Raw genomic sequence first — 16,721 nt, forward strand, 5'->3', positions numbered from 1 at the left:
AGAGAGACTTTGATCCACTCATGTGTCTGAGACCTCATATTTAGTGGCTTCGTTCTGTTGAAGAGTCTGCAATTAGAGCACCAGGCAGCTCTCAGAAGTAGCTTTTAAAAAGCATTTTACACATGCAAGTTCATATATTATCTTAGTCAATAATATTGAAATTTCATAATGCGATGAGCCAGTTCAATAATTACTGCAAACTGTTCATGAGTCTGTTAATTGTGCCAATCAAAATGTAAACAGACAGGTTAAATGTTTTCTTAATGGCTCACATCAACAGGGGGTTTAAAAAGGGTGCAAACATAGCAGTTGGAAATGTTCATCCTGCAGCAACAGCCACTTCAAGCCCATATTTCAACAAATTGTAAAATGCATTACGTTTGACTGCACACTGGGTTTAATTTAAGCTTCTCTTTTATTTGGTCTGTGTGCATCTGTGCACTGGGGTGAAGGATGGTGTGAACAGAACTGCTGAAAGTGAGGGAGGAGAAAAGGGGCAGTGGCCAGGGTTCAGGGCCATTTAAATAACTGCTAAAGATCTCCAGTGGCAAATGCTCTGAACCCCGGGAGGAGCATGGAGGAGCTAGCTAGGGAGGCTTAATCCCCAGCCCCACTTCTTTTGGGGTCTCAGAGCCAACTCCACCCAGGGCCCAGCCAAGTTTCTTATCAGCCCTGGGCATAAGGAAGCATCTAACTCTATGCTCCCCCTGTGAGGGAAAGGCCATAGTCACTGTGATCACAAATATCTCAGCAAAAGGATTTCATAGCTGGCACCCTCTAGATGGCTCAAAGAGTTCAGGGTGGGACAAGGACTGTGTTGGCACTTGTCTAAGGGGCAGAGATCTGCAGAGAAGCTAACAAGAAGCACATGTAACTGTGTAGCAGTGAGTCTACTGTACAACTAGAAGTCCTGTGGCACCTTATAGACAAATAGATATTTTGGAGCATAAAATTCCATGGGCAAAGACCCCCTTCATCAAAAAGATTATGTTCCAAAATATCTGTTAATCTATAAGGTGCCACAGGACTTCTTATTGTTTCTGAAGATACAGACTAAATTGGCTACCTCTCTGATACTATACAACTGGTTCCTGTTGTAACTTGCATGTTTGAACACCTTAAAACCTTTGTTATATTAAGTCTAATGCAGAATTTAAGAGATCTAGGGCTTTTAGTCATCCGTAAACTGCAGTACGGAAACCCATTCTTTTGTCCAAGTACTGAGGAGACTTAAATCATTAATCAAAACTAAAATAAAGACAGAAATAATGATTTCACACTAGCCATTGAACGTTCAGCAAAGAATGACAGAGTTTGCTCCTGTTACCAAGCTAAATTGAATTCAGATGGGTGACCTTGGTTTACATGACTATATAATCACTTATAGCATCTAGCCCCACAAGACTACTTGAAACACAGCTTCATTTTAATATTGTGGCAAATGAAGTTCAAAATTCTAGGAGGAAACAGATCTGAAGACATACCTCATAATCTGTCATTTATTTTAAAAGTACAGAACACTGGGGTAGAACTATTACTGTAAAACAATGCATGATTGCTGTAATTCAGAGGGAACTTTTTCCTATTTTGTTTCAATATCATGGCATATCAATAGAACTACACAATTTTGTTTGCTTGGTGACTATTGTCTGTGGCCAACCATAACATTTCCATGAATTCAAGTCAAGTTTGCTGGGTAAGTTTTGTTCAAACTTTGAAAAAAATCAAAGCATGTCTGAATGAAACATCTTGTTTTCACCTGACTAAATATATATATTTTTAAACTTGATTCAGTGCAGATTTTTCTCATTTTGCTTAAAATAAATAATTTTTTAATTTTTTTCAGAATTACCAGCAAAATGAAAAATCATTATTCAACCATCTTTTTAAATCAGTAGACCTGGGTTCAATTCCTAGGAATGCCACAGATTCCCCTGTTATTTCCTACCAATTCCTTAATCTTTTTGTGCCTCATTTCCATCTTGAAAAGAGAGATAAGAATACTTAGTTTCTCTCACCTGTTATCTGTTTTATCTATTTAGGTTGCACTCTCTTTTGGATATGGGTTATTTTCTGAGATGTTGGTGCAATGCCTACAACAGAGGGGGTTTATCAGTTAAAAGGAGACCAGAAAATAGTGCAGTCCACCTCTCCACCAGTGCTACTTGCCTAGAGGTGGCCTGAAATATTTCCGTCAGAAGAATCTTTTCTGCAATTTTTTATGCTTATGAAGCAGAGATAACACTCCTCCAATAGCTAGAGGAAGAATAAAAAATCAGAGTATTGTGAATTATTGAGTGCCCCCTTTGTGGCCCTAGAAATCTCTTAATAATGCTTATGAGATCAAGCATCATATAAAGAAAGCAGAATGTATTCCTTCTGTCTTGCTCATTCTTCATCCATGTCTGAGACTTAGTGTTCACTTTGGAAGAGAATGCTTGCCTGTTGGAAATATCCTACTGATGAATCAGAAGCTATTCAAGACCTAGAATGCTGAATGCTCTGAGATCATCTCAGGATGTCTTGATTGGTCTCCAGAGTGCGGTTAGTGTTAAAGTTATCATTGCCATTAGTATTATAATGCCAAACTTGATCCAGGGATGCACCACAAGGTCAGAACACTGGGTAGTGTTATGAGTCATTACTGAAATGCTACCTCTGTGGTTAGTGCAGCCTTGCTGTCCTGCTTTGCACTTACATGCGGCATTCACTGGCAGGAAAAAAAAAGTCCTACCAATATATAAAAAGTATTTCTAAACATATTAGTAAAAAGCATGTGTGTTATTTTTTAAATAAAGTCACATTTAACATAGGTGAGTTAGATTATAAGGGCATTCTTGTAACATATTTTAGAGGATTACAAAAAAATTCAACTACAATGAAAGGAAATTGTGGGCTCTGTGGAGCATTAAGTTCCAGGTGTTTAAGCAAAAGAAAGGAGTCAGGAGAAATGGGGCCTGAACTTAATCTGTTTCATGTATTTTCTCTACTGAGCTTATTACTATACTCTCTAGAGAACCTTCCAGTGCAGCATAGAGTGATGTTTAGTTTGCAGAAGAGAAAACTGATTTAACAGCAGCCTTCAACTTCCTGAAGGGGAGCTATAAAGAGGATGAAAGAGAAAGTTCTCAGTGGTGATAGATGGCGAAACAAGGAGCAAGGTCTGTAGTTACAGAAGGAGAGGAGTAGGTTGTATATTAGTAAAAACTATTTCACCGAGAGGGTGGTGAAGCACTGAAATGCGTTGCCTAAAGAGAAGGTGGAATCTCCATCCTTAGAGGCTTTTACGTCCCGGCGGGACAGAGTCCTGGCTGTGATAACTTAGTTAGGGTTGATCCTGCTTGCTGCAGGCAGCTGGACTTGAGGACCTTGTGAGGTCCCTTCCAGCCCTATGATTCTATGAAGTACCATCTGGCATGTGTGCTCTCATCCTCCCTCCAGGGAGAGAAGGGTGTGCTGTGGAGTCTTCTAGATATTTAAAAATATGTTTGTGGACCTATACACTTGTGTCAGAGAGGCAGCCATGTTAGTCTTTGTCTATATACTAGTTATATATTTATGTTAGAGGAGGACAGATCAAAAGAATATGCTTCACATTCTGAACACAAGGTGGTTCTGACAATCCTGAGTTTCTGTAGGAGTTCATTTCCCATTCCTGAGCTAGCCTTGTGGGAAGTGAAATGCTCTCATCATTGGCTACAGTAGCAACAGAGGTGGCTTGGCACCTATTCTCTGTGTAATATTTAGCAAGTGACTTAACTTGTCAGACACCATGATGGCAGGAATGGTATGAAGGCACCAATACACAGATCCTCTTTCTGAATCAGAATGCTACTAAAAACTACAAGCTAGGTTAACTGCAATAAGCCCCACCTCCGTAAACTAATCGGAGACCCACTGATAAAATTACTAAACTAATGTTATCATTGTGAAGAACACCTTTTAGCAGTCCATCTTGTGAAAGGAGTGGAGAGAGGTAGTTTGCATGTCAGAGAGGCCACAGAGAAGAAAGTTGCAGCAATCAAGATGAGAGATAATAAGAGCATGAACAAGCATTTTGGTAGTTTGGACAGCTGTCCAAATATATTCTTTGCTTGAGAAAGCTGTTAATGGTGCAATGAAACACTTGCATTATTCTTTTATAACCCTGGAATGGAGACATCAAATCCAGAGATAATTAAAGAAAAGAAAAAAAAAGCAAGCATTTTTGATCGCTTGATGGGAATCCAACATACTTCACTGAGCACAAATATTACTCAGTGTGGGTCTTGCATTGAAATTTTCTCAATAAATATGTCTGGGGAAAGAAAACTACCTGTAGAGAAAGACTTAATATTAAAGAATATTTTCAAGAACTTAATAAAAAAAATGAAAATGTATTCCCATGATGTTGTCATGGTCAGTGAGACCTGGGATGCTGTGTTGAGTAAATGCTATTTGCGCAAGTTAAAAACAACTGGAAGAACATTAATTGTAGCAGGCGTTTTAGTACTTGGAATGATAATGATCACTTGAATGAAAGTCAGACTACTATTTTTCCCATTCACATTGAAATACAGGTCTAGTTTTTTTTAGGCCAGGCTAACAGTTCAAACTCTAATATATGATGCTTCTAAAGACAGTGAACCTTCCTTCACACATAGCCTACAGGCAATATACCAGTCAATTATGAATAATACACAAAGGAGAAAAATTGTGCCCTGACCCCTGTAAACGCTTATCTTGTGTTCTAGCCTGAGTCATATTTGAATACCCATATCTCAGTTTTGAAGTATATGCTATTAATATCCATAAAATTATGTAGTGGTTTTAAAAACTCATATCATGGCATTAGACTTGAAATAACATGGATGTCAAATATAAGCTGGATATTGAAATAAAGAAGTAAATAATTACCGGGAAATAAAAGAAATATGTAATTTAGAAGGCATTATTCTCAAGTCATGAAAGACAAACAATGAGCTGGCTAGTGGTATAGAGCTGATATGATGATAACCAGTGACTATTTGTGGGCACAGCTGCTTCTAAACTATACACTACAGTATTATTTATTTGATACTTTTTACCCACAGGCATGATTATGTTACAAGTGTTGCATGTGAGACGGCAATGGAGAACTATTGACAAATTCTATTATTTATTTTAAGGTATTTGGGTTTTTTGAACAGATGAATTTATTATGAGGAGCAGGGGACTCAAAGTGCTGGCCAAATACAAGCATTTTGTGGGTATTGAAATGTAAACTACTTTATACACTGCTAGCTCAGCTACATGACCTCACTTCAGAAATGTCAATTACTTTCCACTGCAAGCATCGTCTTGACTGGAAACGCCAGTCATGTCAGATGTTGCTTTGAGAAGCATGGAAAAATGGGAAGCAGTTTTTAAATAGACCACCAAAACCATGTTCACTCCTATCTCTAACATACTCTAATTAAGCTGCTAAAGAGACAAGTAATCCTTAAACGGCATAAAGCCAGAGTAATCAGCTCACCACAGGTAGAAATTTCTCATTCAGCTGTCCATGTCAGGGTCAGGGGAGGAAAAAGTTGCCAAGAGCTGCCCCCTCAGCTGTGCTGAGACTATGAGGAATGGAGGCAAATATTATCTCAACTGTATTTACTCTTCCTCAGTATGTTCATCAACTGATTATAATTTCAAGGAAAATTAATTTAATTTGTAAGTTTCTCATATCAAAAGTATAACTAAAATCAAAATTTTCAAAACCATATGAGAAAATGGCATTACAAAATCACCTGACTTGTCATCCCAGAAGGATCAATAATACCCTAACCTAACCTAAGTCCAAACAAAGTAAAAGTAAATAGGATATCAGCCTTGAATGCAAGGATGCTGCAGATAAACTCTTACCTCAACTCATGAGGTGCAAGGGCAGTAGGGCAGTAGATATGGAGTAGTGTTTAATGCAGCAAAAAGTTGGATGGTATGCCCACATTTAGTATGGGCAAACGTGTAGTTAACCTAAGTTTTTGTATAGGTGCCATACATTTATTGAGGGAGCATTTCAGAAGCCCTGTAAAATTTTTGCCTATATCAATTAAATTATGTTGTTTTATCTACAACTACATCATTCCTGTCTCTCCTCCTACAGTTCAATGACCAGCAATATTACAAATTCAGTTTTGTTCTCTTCTTCATTCAGTCTGCATTCAATGACAATCTCTTGCTCACCTTTCTAACTCTCAGACTGGGTTTGCAAGTCAGCCAACCATTCTGTAAAGAAGAAGATACCTGATTAATTCCATGAGACAGCAGCAAGTAAATGGTGTATGCTCTTTTTAGAGGAGATAGATTCTGGGCAGCTCAACTCTTTTTAAAGTTTTATATGACCTTACAAGGGGAACTGGGGAGCTCAATAAGAGAAACACTTTTTCATCAACATGGACCAGGTGAATTTAATCTTTTTCATTTTTTTGGAATAAAGTTCTGCACCACACACCTATAGTCACAAACAACAGGTATAATACATAGTTATGGGATGCAAACTTTACCTCGGGCCAGTTACTTTATTACCATATACATAAGAACCCCTTCATAATGCTGTACATACCTCATTGACATTACTGGAACTGAAACGTATGGGGGCTTTTTTTTTTTGGCAGAATGACAATTCACTTTTGAAGAAGAGCAGTGTTTGATACAAAGAGTTCTCTTGTGATGTCTAAACCCATCAAAGTAGACTAATGAAGAGGCTTCTTTGACTGCAAAGACTCTATTCTTCCATAAAGGATGTAGAATTTAGACAAGATTTATTGAAATGTTGCTTAGAATGACAGAACAACAATTCTCTACCAAATACGTTCAATTTAATTAGTATTCCATCACCCGGTATTAGTTCCCTGGTGCACAGTGACACAAAAGGCTGATATCTACTAGATGTTTTGAAGTCTATAACTGGAAAATAGGTAGATATAAAAGTGAGTAACAAGAGGAAGAGAGTAAGTTACCTTAATAATGGAGATGATGAGGAAAGAAATCCAAGGACATTATTGACTAAAACTAGACCCAACCCCAACCCCAACTACCAGAATTTTCTTCTATCATTTTCAATGTGTAATTGACAAATTCCAAATGGCTTGAAATAAATTTCAACAATTAGGGTTGTTATTATTATTATTATTATTATTATTATTATTATTATGAAATTATTTGTGGGGACTGGTTTTCTGATTTGAGGAGCATAACTTGGATACTGCCCTCATTATCTTATTTGCCATCTGATTCCATAAGTTTGGTCTTCTACAGGTTCACTTTTAGCCAAATCAGCCCATAGATTTTTGTCACCAACTACCTATGTGTCTCCTTTAGTTATTGGCTATATAGTTTCAGATAATTTGTATGCAACAAATAGTTAACTCATAGCTCCTCTTTGCTGATAAACACAATTTACTTCACATAAGTGGTGTCAGTGGCAGCACTACTACCAGGAAAGCTTTGGTAAACAGAAATTGACTTGAAAGATTCTTCTCCTAATCTGGACCTCAGCAGTGACAGTCCCTTCCAGTTTGAGTTGAGTGTTTCAGTTAATTATAGATTTCTGCATTAAAGATCTGATCTATAGGCTGTGTATAGATTCATTCTGGCTGCTGGCAGCATGATGCAAATGAGGGTTCACGAAATTGCAAATGGCTGCTTATTTGCATATTCACAGCAGAAAATAAGCAGTGTAGGTGTGGTTCTGCCAGCAAAACCCCCCTCTGTTGCTGGCTCCTTAAGGGACCATGTCTACTGCGCCTGTTTTCTGCCATGAATATGCAAATATGTGGTGTGAATATGCAAAATGAGCAGCCATTTGCAATTTTGAGAACCCTTCTTTGCATCATACTGCCAGCGGCTGGACTGAATCTAGAAGCAGCCTGAATGAACTTGGGGATTTTCAGTGTCTAGTGGTCCATGAAAGTAGGACTATATACATTTTGGTACCCTCTCCACAACATCTCTTCTTCTGTCTTTTATTGTTTTGCATCTTCTGTGAACCTCTTGTTCAGCCTGTGGAAGTCTTTTGTAGCTTTCATGTTTATTGTGCATCCCTTTTGCTCAAGAGGCATATGCCATTATGAGCGAACAGTATTTGATCTCATTTTCCAGATTTGCAGTTAAACATTTCCACACGGTTGATAAACAGAAAATTAGTCTATAATTGACAAGGTCACTTTGGCATTCTTTTATGATGATGATGATGTTTCATGATGATGATTGATGATGATGAAGAAGAATAAGAAATAATAATTTTGGGTGTATTGCACAAATTTGGAAGATCATCATCATCATCAACTACCATGGGCTCAGTGCCCATTGGTGTCTGATGCCTCCCTCACTATTTCCTTCCATCTTTCCCTGTCCAGTGTGGAGTGACTGAGTTTTTATAGACTACCTCTGCACCAATTACAAAATAATCTACCCATTCTCTTTGGGATCTGCCTCTCCTGTTCAAGCCATCCATTATGCCAAATATCAGGGACTTGACTTTTTACTTGTTCATTCTGTAGATATGCATGGCTAGCTATAGTTTCCATTGTATAACCTGCAGTAGGTTCTCTTTCGACTGTATCTTCCCATATAATTTCTCACTGGTGACCTGCATCCATCCTATTCTCAGGATCTTTCTATAACAACTCCTCTTGAATGCCAATATCATTCCCTTTGAATCTTTTATCACCCGTGTCTCACACTCATACAACATGCTGCTAAATGCACATGTTTTCAAGATGGTCAGCTTAATTCATAAGCTAATGGCTTTGCTTTTCCACCTCTTATCCATCGCCTTCAAACTCGCTTTTGCTTTCACTATACTAGTTGCTATTTCCTTCTTACGATCAAGGTTATACATCATGTTGCTCCCCGGATACATGAACTTCTCTGCATTCTCTAGTTCGATCCCACCTACAATGATCTTCCTTACTATTTCCTTATCTTCAAATGCCATTGTCTTAGTTTTATCGATGCTCATAATCAGTCCATATACTTTCCCTTCCTCATTTAGCACCTGCACTGTTCTCACTAGCTTCTCTTCATCTTCTTCTATGATATCTATATCATCCATGAACCTCAAGCTGTTAATTCTCATCCCATGCACTGATATTGCTTCTACCTCTTCCTTGATCTTGTCCATTGGTCTCTCCAGGGATGTGATGAAGATACTTGGTGATATCAGATCTCCTTCTCTAACACCTCTACTCTTTCTAAACCAACTTCCTATCTCTCTGTATGTTCTCACTGCTGCCTCCACATTACTGTCCAAGTGCCCAAGTCACTTTCTGATCTATACTGTCAAATGCCTTCTGAAAATTGATGAAGCAATTGTAGATGTTCTTGTTCTTACATTGAACTTTCTCTGCTATCAATCTTAGTGCCAATATCTGCTGTTTGGTACTTTTATCTTTCCTGAATTCTGCTTGCTCATCCTTCAGGGCTGCTGCTACACTATCATGGTCCTGGTGGAGGGACTATGGTAATGAATCAAATCGAAGAGAGCTAATGAGGTGCTAACATGTATATTCAGTGCCTCATTAGCATAATGGCAGCTGCGACATCATGTTCTGGAGAAGTAAGGGAATGTCGAAGTGGGGTGCTTATTTCGAAGCTGCCCCCATCTTCACTGTCAATCTGAAAATCTGTTTGTTTGCACAGCTGCCATTACGCATGTCAATGCCTCATTAGCTTGTTTCAAATTTCTTCATTACCATGACCCCTCCAACAGACCATGGTAGTGTAGAGCAGCCTAGATGTTCTTCTGTCTGTGATCTCAGTCTCTCTATCAGTATCATCATCAGCACTTTTCCTGGATGACTCATTAGGGCAATCATTCTGTAGTTCTTGCACTCCAATGCACTTCCTTTCTTGTGTATTGTCACTGGCATGGATCTTGTCCATTCCTTAGGTGCCTTCCCTTCTTTTCATGGTATATTACATAGTTGGTGTATTTTCTGAATCATACTTTCTCCGCTTTATCTGAGTATCTCTTATCCTTATCATTTCCTTATCATTTCCGGGGCTGTTGTTGTTCTTTAGTTGTTTCACTGCTTTTTCTACTTCCTCCTTCAAAATATCACTCTCCCTGTCAATGCTCTGCAGCGATATCTCTTTGATCAGTCTCTCTGAGGCACGCAAGTCCGATTCTGCTTTGTACAGATCAGTGCAATATCTCATCCATCGCTGCACAACCTTCTTCTTGTTCATGAACACCTCACTGTTCTCATCTTCAGTTGCCATCTGCTTTGTCTACCCCTTCCTATTAATGTTCCTGATCATTTTATACACCACTCTGGGCTTATACTTGCTGCAATACTTCTCCATGGCTACAGTTACAATAGCAAGTTTTGTCAACAAAACTCATGGACCATGCACACACATAATGAATGTTGTCGACAGTATCTGGATGAAACACAGCACTTTTGCCAGCAGCGTTCTGCCTCAAAGCTTTGAGGCATAATGCTGCTGTCAACAGACTCTGTTGACAAAACAGCTGTGTGGCCACTCTGGTTGGGGCCTTCTCTCTTCTTTCTTCCCATGGGTATTTACCTGCCAGCTCCCTGAGTTTACTGGTCTACGTTCCTGAACTCCATTGTCTTTATTTTGTTGGTCTCCCTTCTACTACTTTCTATAATCATGAGCTCTCTTCTTGCATGAATATTTTCATCCATTTCTCACACATTCATTTTTTTACTGGCACTTTAGCATGATGTTTAAATGTACTGAGGCGTAATTATACAAACTGATTCCTGTTTCTGACTCAATCTCCTGAAGTCTTAGAGATCAGAGAATCCACGAAGAAGCTCAGAAAATGCTTCTTTCATGTCCAATATGGCTACTGACTCAATCTTTTAATACACACGAGTCAGATAGTGGATGGCATCCCTTGTATTCTTGCATGATGGGATTGTCAAAGTCCCCTCTGTTACTGTGCTCAGTAGAATCCACTTGTCCAGAAGGAGGACCAGTAGTTCTCACACTGCCACTTCCTAATTTTCAATCAGTTCCTCCTTATTTTTTAAAATCATATCTAACACAGCTTCTCCCAGTAGCTTTCAACACCTTCTGAAATAAAAAAAAAATGTTACAAATGCATCCCAAGAACTTGTTGGAAAATCTGTGTCTTGTGTTCTTTGACCAATAGATATCTGAATAGTTGAAGTCCCCCATCTCCACCAAGTTCTGTGCATTTGATGATTTTGTTAGCTTTTAAAAAGCCTCATCCACTTCTTGGTTAGGGGGTCTATAGTAGACCCCTGCCACTACATCTCCGCTGCTTTTTACCTCCTTTAACCTTATCCAGAAACTCTCAACAACTATGTGGTCTATGTCCATCTCAACCTCAATCCAATTATACATATTTTTAATATATAAGGCAAAACCTCCTCCCTTTTCCCCCTGCTGATCCTTCCTGAATAAACTGTACCCTTCCATACCAATATTCCTACATATATATTAGCCCACCAAGTCCTCATGATACCACTGATGTCATACTTTATTTACTGGCACTTTCCTCATACAGACCACTTACATACCGATTTGATTTTATCCTCCAGTTATGCCTTGTTCCTCCTTTGTCTCTGCTATTACAGCCCATGCAGCCTTCAATTTCTGACCTATCTCCCAGGTCTCCATGGTTTTCACTCACCTGTGGGCTTTGGTCACTTGCCACATTGAACCTAGTTTAAAGTCCTCCTAACTAGATTAGCTGGTCTGTATCCAAATACTTTCTTCACATTTTTAGATAGGTGAACCCCATCTCTGCCTAGCAGTCCTTCTTGAAACAGCATCCTGTGGCCAAGGAACTCAAAGCCCTCCTGATGACACCATCTCCACAGCCAGGCATTCACTCCAGAATACACCTGCCTCTTCCTAGGACCCTGCCTCTGACTGGAAGGACTGAAGAGAACACCATCTGTGTTCCAAACTCCATTACCTATACCCCCAGAGCTCTGTAGTCACTCCTTATCTGCTCAAGGTTACACCTTACAGTATCATTCATGCCCACATAGATTAATAGTATGGAGTGGTGGACAGACGACCAGATAATCCTCGGCAATCCCTCCATAGCATCTCAGATACAGGTCCCTGGAATGCAGCATACTTCCCAGGGCATCATTTCTGGGCAACGTATGGCTGCCTCTGTCCCCCTCAGAAGAGAGTTTCCACCTATCACTACCCTGTATTTTCTCCTCACAGAGGTAGTTGCAGACTGCCCACTCTTGAGGATGCATGGCTTCTCCTCCTCCACCTTGTGGATAATTCCTCATTTCTGGCATCCAGGGCAGCATAACAGTTTTCCAGAACCATGATGGGAGGGTTGGTAGCCAGGATGGAGCATTACCTACTGTGAGAAGTAACCAGCTGCTAGTACCGACCTGAAACAGAGCCATCTCCTCCACCAGTGGTGGGCTAGCAATCCTCTGTAGCTGGATAGATTCCTCAGCCTTAGAAGTCTCCAGGAATTCCTCATGGGCTCCGATGTGCCCTAGTTTAGCCATTACCTCCTGCAGGTCTCTCATCTGATTCCTGAGAGATTTTACCAGCAGGTACCTTTCTCACTGGATGATCCCCTCAGACAGGATTTCTGTATGTAGGAATTGCAAGCCACAGTCTCCACCCATATACACCAGGGTCTGGGTAGAGGCATCCATGGTCACAGGGACTGTCTGGCTAAATGTGCACGTGGAGGAAACAGGTGTAGTGCTGGCATAGTAATGTGAGTCTTCCTAACTATAGCAGGACTCCCATAGTCTCCCTCTTTCAAACTCTCTATCAAAATCCCGTCACCAGTCTTGTTTGCAAGCCCCTGCTGGTCAAAAGCTCCTGTTGGTCATTTGGCCTCTGGCTTTGGAAGCCTTCTCCCCTTGGTATATCCTACCCATTAGTGAGTCAAAGAGGGAGGGGCTCAAACACTCCCTCACACACTGACAGCCACAGTAACTGAAACCTAACCGTAAGTGGAATTCAAATTCAAGCAAACAGTCCAGCAAAACTACTCACCCCAAAGCTCTTACTTGGCTTGTTCAGCAGGGGGATTGCCTTCTCTCCCTCTCAGATTACCCTGTTAGCTGTCCTGTTTGCAGGTCCCTGTTGGTCACAAGCTCCTGCTGGTCTCTTGGCCAAGTTGATAACCAAGTTTAAAATGGTGTTGGGACTTAAATACTGATTACAGACTTAAATAGTTTCTCAGCTATTTAAAGTATGCTTAGCAATCTAAAGGTGAAATACACAATAGGCAGATATGTATTTATCATAGAAAATACTTAGGTGAACATAACTACAAGTTTTGTATGTATAATATGTGCTTCTGCCCTAAGGTACAAACATATAACTTCCATTTAGGTTAATGGAAACTTTATGTAAGTATTTGAAAAATTACTCCTTTTTCTCAAATGCACACAGTGATGCACGATGCACTGAAACTTTAAAAATAATTCCTATCTCCAGATAATTGCAACAGTGCTTTAAGCAGTGCAGGCAATGGGCAATGTCAGTGCATGGAACTTCTGAAAACCAGACCACTTGCTTGTATATTCAAATACAGGTTTAAGTTTCAGCTTCCAGATTTGGAAATATTGACTATTGCCTCTATCATTTACATAAAGTACATTCCCTTTGAAGAAGTGTTGATAGAGGTTAATGATGTAGAGTATGTACAAAAACCTAAAAAAACCTCTTAAAAACAAAACAATCAGCCTGAACAGTTCTATCCTGAGACCCTACCATTATATCAGATGGACTTAAAGGGAACTTTTGAGGTAGATATAAAAAGAAATGCCAACTTCTCTTTCAATTTTCAGCTTTTGACTCACATCATTCTATTTACTGCTTAAAGTTTCCTCTGATTTAAAAGGAAAATATGCTTTATTTTATCAGATAATGGCAAACTGAACTTACCATAAACCCACATAAGAACAGAGTTTTAATTCTACTTTAATTTCCTCTACAGAAGCTATCTACCCTCTTATTTTCTCTCCCTCTTTTCTTGGCTGTAGCAATATTATCAAGATAACCCCTGATCTTTCAGCTTTAGTAATAGCCCAGGGACTATTTATTTGGATATGAAGAATGTCATTTAACAAGAAGACTCTTGTGGACCCCACTTAAAGTAATCAAACTTCTGAGAGTAAGTCAATAAGAGTTATTAATTTTCACATCCATTTGTAAATGCAGCTGCTGGGAGTGGTTAACAGTGTGATTCAGCTACGTTGGGGGCAGAAATGGTAACATTACCATTCTTATAGTCAGGAAGCATATAATCAGGTGAAAAATGGTAGTGGACTAGCATACATCATCAAAAGGGTGAGAATAAAATATGAAACTATTTCTGCAAAGGATGGGCAGTGCGGTTTAACTTTTTGGGAAAATGATCCTCTGTAGGATTTGGTTCAGCTCTATTTGTATTTCTTCTTTAATATCAGAAAATGTCGTCTAATCTTTTTCAAGAGCCATTCCTTTCTCTAGGCACAAGAGGCCCTATTTTGCACTGATTTATGCCCCTGACAACTCTGATGAAGCTATTGCACAGGAGTACTGCCCTGCTTCCTAGTTCTCTATTCTGTCAGGTGTAGAAATTGTATTGTGAATGATATAATATCAATTTCTTCCTCAAGTCATTGAAATTCTGGCTAGTTCTTTACTTTCATCAAGCCATACATGTTATAAAATAGAAGCTCATCTGTGTGCCCTAGAATGACTTAACAGGCAGTATCCATGTAGGGATACTTTGAGAAAAAGAGGGAAGGAATTAACATTCCTTTTGAACCTACAGCAAACATCTTCAAGTAGGTCTATTAACAAACCCTCTTTGCTAATTTTATAAATTCCATGATAAAGACTGGCTCAGGGATGATACACTGGGGACGCAGGGAGTCTCATGCCCCCAGCACCATTGTTGGGAGGGGCAAAGGGACACACAGCAGCTGTAGGGGACAAACTACTTGGGCATTGAAGGAGACTGGTATAGGTGGCCTAGCATCTATGGGTGAACCTGTACAAATGCGAACCAATACAGGTTTAAATTATTTGCCTCTCATTTGATATATTTCTAAGAGAGCTTATCTTTAAAATAAAAAACAAGTTTGAGAACTCATTAGTCTGTGGTATGAGGTAATCACATTTCACATTTGTACATAAAAACTGAAAATTAATAAATAAGATGGCTTAACCTTTGGCTATGTACATGGGCAAACAAAACTTTGCAAGAAAAAGTCTATGTTAACAACTTTTCTTTCAGATGAAATGACACTGTCATAGATTGTAAAGGTAGTCAGTGCATCTGATCTAATTCTTTTATATCAGTTTGTTTAATTTGCAAAAAAATAAGGGCTAGATTCTATCAACCTTATTTAGGTGAGTCAATATCTTATTTTGTGATGGGTCCAATGAATTCTAAGAATCTGGTCCCAACTTACGAAAATCTACAATGAAGCCAGCTAGAAGTCCTGTGGCACCTTAATCCTGTGACACCTTGTTGTTTTTGTGGATACAGATTAACATGGCTACCTCTCTGATACTTGTTACAATGAAATGGATACCAAACTACAAAGAAGTGTACTTGGAGAAATGGTAAGAGTTTGTCTTACCCACCGAAGCAAGGCAATTCAAGTTAAATGCAAAAGTTCAGAACTCTTTAGCCGTGTCTACACGTGCACACTACTTCGAAGTAGCGGCACTAACTTCGAAATAGCGCCCGTCACGGCTACACATGTTGGGCGCTATTTCGATGTTAACATCGACATTAGGCGGCGAGACGTCGAAGCCGCTAACCCCATGAGGGGATGGGAATAGCGCCCTACTTCGACGTTCAACGTCAAAGTAGGGACCGTGTAGTCGTTGCGCGTCCCGCAACTTCGAAATAGAGGGGTCCGCCATGGTGGCCATCAGCTGAGGGGTTGAGAGATGCTCTCTGTCCAGCCCCTGTGGGGCTCTATGGTCACCGTGTGCAGCAGCCCTTAGCCCTGGGCTTCTGGCTGCTGCTGCTGCAGCTGGGGATCCATGCTGCATGCACAGGGTCTGCAACCAGTTGTCGGCTCTGTGGATCTTGTGTTGTTTAGTGCAACTGTGTCTGGGAGGGGCCCTTTAAGGGAGAGGCTTGCTGTTGAGTCCACCCTGTGACCCTGTCTGCAGCTGTGCCTAGCACCCTTATTTCGATGTGTGCTACTTTGGCGTGTAGACATTCCCTTGCAGCGCCTATTTTGATGTGGTGCTGCGCAATGTCGATGTTGAACATCGACTTTGCCAGCCCTGGAGGACGTGTAGACATTATTCATCGAAATAGCCTATTTCGATGTCGCCACATCGAAATAGGCTACTTCGATGTAGGCTTCACGTGTAGACGTAGCCTTTATGTTTTAGGACATTTATATAAAATATGGAAGGATTGTCAGGTTGGTTTTTCTCACTTGCTTTACTAGGTTTAATTCAGCCCTCAAACCGTGCTTTAACATTTTGTGTAAATGACGTTGAGAAATGTATAAGTTAACAGTATCTATGTTTGTTGATAACACTGAATGGAGCAAAGCAGCAAATAATGAGGAACAGTGCAATCCCATTCAATATTATTTGCATAGATGAGTTTTCAGGACTGATTAGCAGTTCATGCCATTGGCTTAAAGCAGTGAATTGTCAATAAATATAAGCAATATAAATCAGTTCAAGAATGCTAGACATTATTTTAGAGAAAAGGAGAAAATATCTTGATTCAATAATAAAGTATATATTTC

The sequence above is a fragment of the Carettochelys insculpta genome, chromosome 1 (assembly GCF_033958435.1).
Source record: "Carettochelys insculpta isolate YL-2023 chromosome 1, ASM3395843v1, whole genome shotgun sequence".
NCBI lineage: Eukaryota > Metazoa > Chordata > Testudines > Carettochelyidae > Carettochelys > Carettochelys insculpta.